This window comes from Pseudopipra pipra, chromosome 12, assembly GCF_036250125.1.
Source record: "Pseudopipra pipra isolate bDixPip1 chromosome 12, bDixPip1.hap1, whole genome shotgun sequence".
NCBI lineage: Eukaryota > Metazoa > Chordata > Aves > Passeriformes > Pipridae > Pseudopipra > Pseudopipra pipra.
The window spans coordinates 9,156,528-9,165,727 of record NC_087560.1 but is presented as its reverse complement, the minus strand read 5'-3'; the positions used below and the strand labels follow the sequence as shown (position 1 = coordinate 9,165,727).

Here is a 9,200-nt window from a genome sequence, read left to right as displayed (position 1 = left end):
CAATGGTTGTGGAGAAGACCTGATAAGTGGTGTTTTCTGCAGTGTATTAATAACACAAATCCTCTTGTACAGATTGCAGCAAATAAAACCTTCATATCAATCAGCTAAAAATAATATCAGTGTTAACTCAGATTGTTTGCAAACTTGATCATGGAGGATTAGGCTAATGAAATGAAAGGAGGGGGGAATGCCTTTGCTTGAATAGGAAAAAATAGAAAATTTCTGATGAAGATTTTACCGTGGTGTGCTAAGAACTGATGTTACTGCATGAGTTTGGCATCTCCTAATGGTTTTACTTTGTGTACCCTGCTGAGCACTGAGCCAAATGCTTTTCTGTGGATTTGTTCTGTTACAAACTATTTGTTATTTAGCCTCATGGCCACTTCTGAGTCTGTGTCTGTATGTCTGATTACATGGTTGCTTATTACCTTTTTAGAGCTATACAGCCAATAAGGAGATGCTCAGCCAGGGCTGCCACAGTAACACTCTTTCTCTAACAAGGAGGAGGGAGTTGTACAGAATTAAAAAAACAGTGCCAACCCTTCAAAACCCAGCATGTGAGAGGTGTGTTTATATCGAATTATTGGATACAGTTGTGCAACCCTATATGCAACCAAGTGTAGTCAGGCTGCCTCTCCTGCCAGGGATGCCACCCACATCTGTCTGGGTTATGCCTGCATCAGCTGTTTCCTCCAGCCCTCCACCTCATGCTGAGCCTGCTGTTGCTGGGTGTTGCTGCTCTGCCTCCTGCAGCTCCCCCAGGTTCCCCGGGGCTGAGGCTCTGCTCCTCACAACACCCCAGCCTGCAGGGAGCTCCTCCTACTCCTCCTCAGGTCTCCTGAGCTTGCCCATCCACAGACCCTGATGAGCCAAGGTAACACAACCAGCCTGGAGGTGAGTTAGCCACCATTAAAGAAATGTTTTTGTAAATGTGTCTGTCGACAACAGCAATTCAGCAATTCCCTGCAAGGAACTGCCAGGCAAGACTCCTGCAGGCAGCACTTTGCAGGAAGTGTAGAAGCTTGCTGGAAATACACTGAAATCCAAGAAACACCACATGCAGACCTGGAGCACTGGTTGCTGGATCAATTTGTTCATTAGGTAATGGCTGCTTCTGAGAGCAGAGACAGAATTTGAATTGCAATAGTAAAAGCAGGATAATTTCTAGACTTCTTCAGGGACCAGTTTGCCCACTTTTATTCATGAGGTAATGAAAACAAACCTTCCCACTCTATAGTTCCTAATGCTCTTTCTTTATTGGTGGCCTATTTTTCTGCTTGAGGACAGGGAGGGACTGTTGAGTCACACACAATCTCGTGCCCTCCTCCTCCTCCTCTCATTTAAATATTAATATGATGAATTATTACTAGAGTAACAGCTGTGCACTACTCATATCACAGCCACATAACCTTCCCCTCCTCATCGGAGCACAGCTATTCCTGCCTCACGCTTTCTGATTGACCTTCTCACTTCTTCTGGATGACTTTTGAAAAATTACTGTGGTAGTTCTGGTGTGGTATCATTAGGATAATTGTTTGTTCTGATCTTTCTGCTTAAATATTAATGATACTGAGGAAGTCAAAAGATAGCTGCAGTAATGGTAAGTTAAATGTCTGTGTGTATTCTCCCCTGAGATCTGTTTGTTTAGCGAGAAAGAAGTATAAAGGATTAAGATCAACCTTTCTAACTAACACTTAGAAACATTTATTTCTCTTTGAGAATTGCCAAAATAATAATGTCTTTTAGAGAAATAAAATCATTGTATATTAGTCGGCTAGTGCCTCTAGATAATTCAGAGGAATACCTAACATTGTCCCTAGAACTATTAATGCACTCCATTCTCTGTAGATAAAATATTATAAGAGAGACTGCTAATAGAACTGTGAGCCAACTCTGTATAGAATGCTGAAAATAAATATTTGGCACCACAGAAAGACAGGGAGTGAATAGGAAGGAAAGATAAAATACCATGAGTTAGCTCAACACAACTGGAAACACCAAGGTATTCCTGGGCAGATTTGGAAATGTTAGTAAATATTAATTTAAGTTTTATGTGTAAAGGTCCTCCTCTGCTGAGCACCTTTTGCATGGTTCTTGTGTTTGTGCATGTGTGTGTGGTTTACAAACCCACAGGTTTTTTTCTCCTTGAAAATGTCACTCCTTACAGTACTCTGATGCTGCAGAAGGGTTTGTTGGTTTCTGTACCACTGTTGTGGAGAATGTAATGCCAGCAGGAGTGTAGAAATCAGGTTTACTGGACCTCATATTTAGCATTGGATGAAACTTTTAACTCACTGCTCTTGTTACCTAAGGGAGAAAAAATCTGAAATGCTCTTACAAAGACTTAAAAATTAAATGTCCATATTTTCATTTGAAAGTTTTCATTTTAAAATTCTGTGTCAGTAAATAATTGTTCTTAAAGTCCAACAAAATGCTTTCAAGTTGACTAAAATATTGTTTTATTGCTTAATTGGGGTTTTTTTAGGAGCTCATAAATGCAAAGGGAAACGTAAAAAATTAATCCAAATTTATAAATGATGCCCTTCTTTTCCCACCCCTGAAGAAATCAGTAGAAACCTTTTTTCTCCAATCAGCCTTACCAGTGACAGGAGACAGGGAGGCAGGAGGGCTCTCCTGCCAGAGAACTCTTCCTGTTCAAAACCACTGTCTAAGACTGTGCCTGGTTAGGGGCTGGAGAGAAGAAAGATTGAAAAGAGAGTACTCTAAATTGTGTTTGACTGATTGACTGATTGACTGATTGACTGATCTGATTTAATGCTAAAAGTAGTGCTGTAACTTCTTGAATAGTTTTTCCACTCTGCCCTTTTCTGAACAAGTATCTAGTGGGAACAAAGAGCCTGATCCTGATTGTTTGCAATTCCTGCTGCAGTCAACAAGAGTAAAGTCATGGATTGAGACATGCTCAGTGCCACCTATATACATATATATTTCTTGAGGGGGTTTCCCTTCATGTTCTGTCCCTCCTAAAGTTTGTGGGACTTAGAAATATTTTTTTTTGCCCCTCAGTTTACTGTTCACATCAGGGATTTCTTAATTCTCATGCAGGCTACTGCACCGCAAATTATTTGGCAAAAATGCTGCTTTTATAAAAAACCCTGATAAACTTGTAGCATATGCCCCAGATAAAATCTCCTTCCAAACAGTCCCTTTAGATGATTATCTGCAGTGATTGCAAATGAACCTTGTAGCAATCTCATAACAACTGTCCTCGTGGACGGAAGAGAAACCTGCTGTCAGAACTACAAATAATTTACGTAACCCAATTTAAAGCTCTAACAAAATGTTCCCTGTTAAGAGGATTGTTATACTTAATGTGTGAGATGAAAATGCTTTCTGAAGGTCAGGAATGCACAGGAGATAGATTAGATCTCTCAAAAAGACAAAAAAATAGTTTTTTACTAGAAGTTTTTCCTCTGTCAGACTTTCAACTTGGCATTCTCAGAAACTTATATAAGTGCAGCTTTATTCCTGCAAATGCTGTGTTTGCTCTGCAGAGGGAGAGGAGCCTCAGACCTTCAGCTCTGCACATGGAAAAATGTAACTGAAGGTAGACTGGGGACTCAGCTTGTTTTTTGCCACCAGCAGCACAGCATAAATAAAAGTTTGTTTTAAAGAACACAAGGGCAGGTTTGGGGACATATTTCCTAGACTGTGCCTGCCACAGCAGCCAGTGCTGTGCTGAAGGGCCCCAGGCAGTGTGTGCTCCTGCCACGGGTGAGACAGTCCCCCAGGGCCATGGAGCTGACCCACAGGTGACGGTGGCATGGGAGTGGGTGGGCATTAACCCGTGGAGCAGGAGCTGTGGGACAGAGCTGTCTCTCTCTTTGGGGTCTTCTGCTCGTGCCCAAACCTGCTGCTGAAGGACAGAGGGGTGGGACAGACTCTGCTGAGGCTGGAGATGGGGGCCCCGAGAAGTGCATCAAACCCAGGCAAGGCATCGTGGCAAGGAGTCTGTGCACCCCTGGTGTTCAGGGACCTTCTGCTCAGCTGGGATTTAATGTAAAACTGTCAAACAGAGCCACAAAAACCTGAATTTGACACACTGGAAAACAGCTTTGCAAGATCTAGCTTTTCATAATAGGATCTAGGGAGTGCAGCAGGACTTGGAATGCTTTTCACACAACATACAGTGGAAAGAAAAAGAAATTACAGCCTCTGTAACCATAAGAAAGCTGGGCTAATGTTGCCATTCTCCTCATCCCTTGCACACAGTTGCATGTGGTTTCCATCTCTCCAACCAGCCAAAACCTGAGATTACAGAGAAGCTGATGATGGAGATTATATAAATACTTAGCTCCTCATCTCCTTCACTGTTGCATTCCCCTAACACTTGGGGTTTCTCCCTGTAATTCTGACTCCTGGCTGCCCTACAGCCCTGTAACAGCAGCTGCAGCGAGGAGGTGCAGGGTCTGCACCCAGGACTCTGGGGAAGCAGCAGGGTTTGGGTGGCAGGAGAGCCTGTGTGACCATATATTGGAGCAAAATAATAGGAAAAAATCTGTCCTGGATATTTTCTTACAGCCTCCTGCTTTGGACTGCTGAGGTCCTTTTCCCCAAAGGGATTTGTGAAGGGGAAGAGAATCTTGAATAGAGTGCTCTGCATCCCAGCAGTGAGTGCCCCACGCTCCCTGGCAACCTGTGCTCCCCCACAGGTGAGAGCTGGTGCCTCTCACCACCCCAGGGCACTGACAGGGACATTTCTTCCCAGAAAGTCTCTGGGCCACTTTTTTTTTTTTTTTTTCCCAGAAGAGGAGGGCATTCCTGGAATCCAGAGTCAAAGATGCACGCTTTATCTTCGTGGAAAATCTCTTAATGTCTATGAACTGGAGACCTCAGGTTTTGCAGACTGAGAGATCTATTAGCAGATAAATTCCCATGCTGTGAGTCCTGGGTGTGCTCCAGGACTCCTGAACAGAAATTTTCCTGTGACTGCATCCACAGGCTGCTGCAGGCTGTGTTGGGATTGAGCACCTTAATTGAATATAAGTGGACTGTTCCTCCCATGCACTGCTTCTAGTGGCTCCAGCAGGAGCTACCTGACTCATGAGGGGAAGAAACAAGGACCAAATGGGCAGGGAATTTTTAAGAAATAGGTTGGGAGAAAAAGCTTGTAAAAATGAGATTTTAATTGGACAGGAGAAAAGAAAATAGAAACCAGGAAATGGGAAGAGACTTGGAGACACTAGATGGGCAGCTGAGAGGGAGTGGAGAGACTGGCATGGAGGGTGTACAAGCACAGCTACTCAGGGGCTTCTGGTGCTGGAGAAAATCAGAACTGCCTGGACAAAGCCTAGAATAACTTGCAAATATCAAGAATTCAGAGCTTTAGAGGTATGTACTTAGTGCCAGGACCAAGCACTTTGAAAAGTGGGTTGAAAAGTTGAACAGTGGAATAAGTACCAATCCCTTGCAAAATTCAGTTCTAGTAATCTTAAACTGTGCATCTGCTATTCAGGGCTACTGTGACCTTGATCTTTGTGACTCAGTTCAGGACAGTGGAAATTATAATATTCTTCCAGATTGTAAAAATTCACTTAATGGTTATTTGCAGAGCCCGTAAACCCTGGTGATTCTGTCCTCAAACTGGGGCAATATGTGATGAATAAGACACAGGGCAGGACACTGATTTTGTTTTTCTTGGTATCCATTTGCTGGTAATCAGGTGAGCACTGTCTTATGCAATGAATCAAGCAGAGCAGTGAGCACTTGTGAGGAGAAAAAGAAATATCTGCTCATGTAGTAAAGCTGTATCAGAGCAGATAGAGCTTGTTCTGGTTACTGTGATTGTCATGTCACACAGAGTTCCCCTCCAAGGTCAGAGAAGTTTACGAGCTGCCATGAAGGCCCATATTCCCATGTTCTTCTGCTATCTGAAACATTACAGCAATCAGAAAGATAAATCTTCTTGTTCCTCTGTGTGAAAAGGTTCAAAAGTTTCCATTACTGCCCTGCTGTTTCCCTTGATTTCAGCAGTTACCGCAGCTTCTTTGTTGAAATTTTCCTTGATGACAGCAGCCTATTCAAGCCCTGCCACTGATTCCCTGCAGCCTAGCAATGGTTACATTGGTATTGTTTACTAGCAAACATCTCTGGACCTGGGATGATAAACATGGGGTACAGGGTAGTACTTTGATCGCAAATTGTACACTGCAATTTTACTACGAGCAAATGAATTGCCTTAATTATTTAAACAGGGATATTATCACAAGCCATAATAATCTCTCTTTACTCTGTACTTCTAGGAAGTATCTAGATAGCCCATGCAGTTGTGGAAATACCAGCTTGGGTAGTCTGTCAGGAGAAAATAAACAGCTGACATCTCAAAACCTTTGCTGGGTTGAGTGGAAAATCATCACCTTGGTTTTGATGAATATTGTGCTGTTTTATGAACTCTTTGTGAAGCATCTCTGACAGACAGGTTTGAGAGTGTTAAGTCTTCCTTGAAGTTGCCCTTGGAGCAGGATGGTTTGGGCAGTGGTAGTGAGACTCTTAGTCCAGCCCTGGCAGGATGGTTCAACTCTGAAAGCAAGGGCTGACACTTGTGTCCATCCTTGATTTCTGGGATATACCTTTTCCGACACAGTGTGTAACTAGAGAGGCTATCCTGGAAAAGTTAACAGCAAGAAAAAGATGAGAGGTTTGTAAAAGCTACAGTCTTATCCCTCTGGGCCACCATCTCAAAACACAGACTACCAGGAAGTGTTTGGTCAGTGTTGTCTGGTGGCTGAGCCTGATTCTTCATTGCTTTGTCAATGAAGTGAGAACTGCCTGACCTTGTCACAAATGGTCTCCCACTACAGAACATGAGTGAAAGGATTTGTGCACCTAACCTCTGTGATAATGGATGCAAGGGAGCAGAAGAAGGTCTGTCAGCTGGTTTATAGTGCTGTGAGCTCCTGGGGACATCAGGTTACAGGTCAGAAGCATGTAACAGCTCTTGCTGCCATCCAGGGCAGTGCTGGAGTACCTCGTGGAGCACACGTGAACACTGTCATCCTATTGGAGTCTGCTGAATTGCAGCAATCATGAGAACTAGGTAAAGCAATTAGAGCTGGTCCAAAGGTTGGAACTCATCTTCTTTGAGTCATCTCGATTACTTTTGTTTTGGGAGTGTCCAGATTAAACAATAAGAAGAAATATGAGATAATGGTTAGCAACTTTTTGTGTTTACTAAAATAGGTTTATCAGGAATTGGTTTTATTTTAATTGAGGCTTAAATGGTTCTCCAGTGTTTCATAAAACACAAAGAACAAACCATTCTCTTGTAAAAAAATATGGCTTTAGATGTATATGGTATCTCTGAAGTTTTCATTTAACAGGTTTTGACTGTTAAAATTTGCAGATGAAGACTGTTTAAAGATGCTTGAGATAAAAAAATGCTGACGCACTAAAAACCAGAAGATTTCTGGTTTTAAAAACCAGAGTAAATCTTACTATTTAGATCATGAAAGAACCTCTAGGTATAACTATAGAGTGCAATGTTTACCTGTATGAGATGACTTTCTGGGTATAGGATTGCTTCTCAGCGATTCCTCAGCACTGGGGTGCCCTATGGAGGTGTTTCTGAGAATCAGTTTGCACGAGCTCTGTACAGGGACAACGTGTCCCTGTGGAGAAGGCTCTCCAGTGGTGAAGTAGGCATGTGAGATACGTTTCCTCCCAGCTTACAAAGCAAAAAAGATATACAAGATCTCTTTCCAAGTGCAGCAAAGAATGAAATCTGGGTTTACAATTCTAGGGGCTTTTATGTTTGTGATCCTTAAGGTCAGATGGACCAGTTGGCACTGGAGCTCTCACTGAGCTCTGCAAAGCTGACAGCCTTGTCCACCTTCTCTCACACCCTCCTCTCCTGCACACACACAGTTATGTGAACACCCACTAGCAAGTGGATTTGTTTTTCTGTCCTGCAGTGTAGGGACAGATATATTCCATTTCCATTTGCATAGCCTTTAACTGAAAGAGTTTGGGATGGCCCAGTTTCAGCACTGTTGTACCTCTGAGAGAGGTAATAAATCTTACATTTCCAAAATAACAAAATAACAAAGATTCAGTTGGATTTAATGTCTTTAATGGAAAAAAAAAAATTGAGTTTGTTCTTCAGGCTTACAGAAATGTAGATCATGGGTAAAATCAGTTACTCAGTACAAAAGTTAAAAAAATGTGTCATGTATTATTTATTCCTTTCCTAGGTAGGAGTGCTTCTAAGGTCTTCTGTCTGTCAAAAGAACAGATAACTCAAAAATCCTGGGTAGAAACCATCCACTATGAAAGTAGGATGCCTCTGAGGTATGGTCGTGAGAGGGATCAAATATGCCATCCTCTCTTAAAGTAAAACCTCAGCAGAAGTCTCAGGCAGCCTGGCTCCGGGGGAGAAAGTACTGTGGGGGCTTATGGCAATGCCCTTGTGCAGACAAGTCGTGTGGTTACATGCTGATGCACTTCGAGTGCCCAGTGCAGAAGGGAGACTGGTCTGTACTTGCCTTGAGGCCCCCACAATGCTTAACTGTAGTGTGGGAATGCAGAGGGCTTAAAATGCATCACTCCCTGGACTGACTGACTGAAAAAGCACATCTGCTGGGAAGGTACACTGCCTACTTCTCACTCATGTGAATGGTCCTCCATGTTCACCACAATGCTCAGTCACTCGCGGTGTCAGAGCGTGGCAAGGAGCGGGCTGAGAGGGGCTTCCTGCTGTCAGGAAAAGCAGGCAGCCTGGTAGTGGAGGGGAAGGCTGGAGCCACTGAGTTAAGGTTACATCTGTTCAAAGTTTTGTCACAGACTTAAGAATGCTGAGGTTTTACCCCTATCCCAAATAAAGCATTTATTAAGGGTTAAGTTGCTGTGCTTTATCTTCATGGAGGCTGATGGAAACAAAATGAGACAGGGAGTTAATGTTCCATTCTGTATTGCTATTGCAAAGAGTAACAGAGAGTTCTTGGGATGAGATGAAGAGACACAGCTTAACCTCAAGGCATCTATTATTGGAGCCCATTTAAAGCACTTTAAGTTGGAAGAGCCTTTGCTGGAGATGATGGCAAATGCCAGGGTAGGAAGATGATCCCAGTGTTTGGCATCAGTCAGAGCCTGGAGAATCGCCAATGTGTGTGTTGGCATTTATAGCATGTTAGGAAAGTGTCTTTACTCCTCAAGAGTAAAAGACAAAGCGAGTTTAGACAATT

At 42.9% G+C, this 9,200-nt stretch overlaps 1 protein-coding gene across 2 annotated transcripts in view; it reads left to right on the top strand.

Annotated features, from left to right (window-relative positions):
- Positions 1-656: 656 nt before the first annotated feature.
- The window catches only part of MAPK6 (mitogen-activated protein kinase 6), a 29,939-nt gene continuing 21,395 nt past the window's right edge, over positions 657-9,200 (top strand). Inside the window, exon 1 of one of the 2 annotated variants that reach the window (XM_064668776.1) lies at positions 657-894. The gene's annotated coding sequence lies outside the window, so the exon portion shown is untranslated. Of the gene's footprint in view, positions 895-1,373; positions 1,601-9,200 lie in introns of those variants that run through there. The other variant, XM_064668774.1, reaches the window with a different exon arrangement.